Here is a 689-nt window from a genome sequence, read left to right on the forward strand (position 1 = left end):
GAGTTAGTACATTTCAAACATGAGAAAGGTCATTTTAAAATCAACATGAAAAACCAAAATTCCAAAACTATCAAACACAAAATAATGCTTACCGTAGAAAGAAAATGTATCGTGCTAGGCACCCTCCTCCCGACCTTTGGTGCAAGTGATGTCCCTGTCACCAAAAATGTACTCAATGGGACCATAATGTTGCAACCACACACACGTTGACCTGCTGTTAGAAAAAAACGAGTTAGTACATACCAAACATGAAAAAGGTCATTTTAATATCAACATGAAAAACCAAAATTCCAAAAGTATCAAACACAAAAAAATGATTACCGAAAAAAGAAAATGTATCGTGCTAGGCACCCTCCTCCCGCCCTGTGGTGCAACTGATGTCCATCTCACCAAAAATGTACTCAATGGGACCATAATGTTGCAACCACACACACGTTGACCTGCTGTGAGAAAAAAACGAGTTAGTACATTTCAAACATGAAGAAGGTCATTTTAAAATCAACATGAAGAAACAAAATTCCAGAAGCATCAAACGCAAAAAAATGCTTACCGAAGAAAGAAAGTGTATCGTGCTAATCACCCTCCTCCCACCCTGTGGAGCAAGTGATGTCCCTCTCTCCAAAAATGTACGCAATGGGACCATAATGTTGGAACCACACACACGTTCACCTGCTGTGAGGAAAAAAGGA

This window comes from Schistocerca cancellata, unplaced genomic scaffold, assembly GCF_023864275.1.
Source record: "Schistocerca cancellata isolate TAMUIC-IGC-003103 unplaced genomic scaffold, iqSchCanc2.1 HiC_scaffold_1077, whole genome shotgun sequence".
Lineage (NCBI taxonomy): Eukaryota > Metazoa > Arthropoda > Insecta > Orthoptera > Acrididae > Schistocerca > Schistocerca cancellata.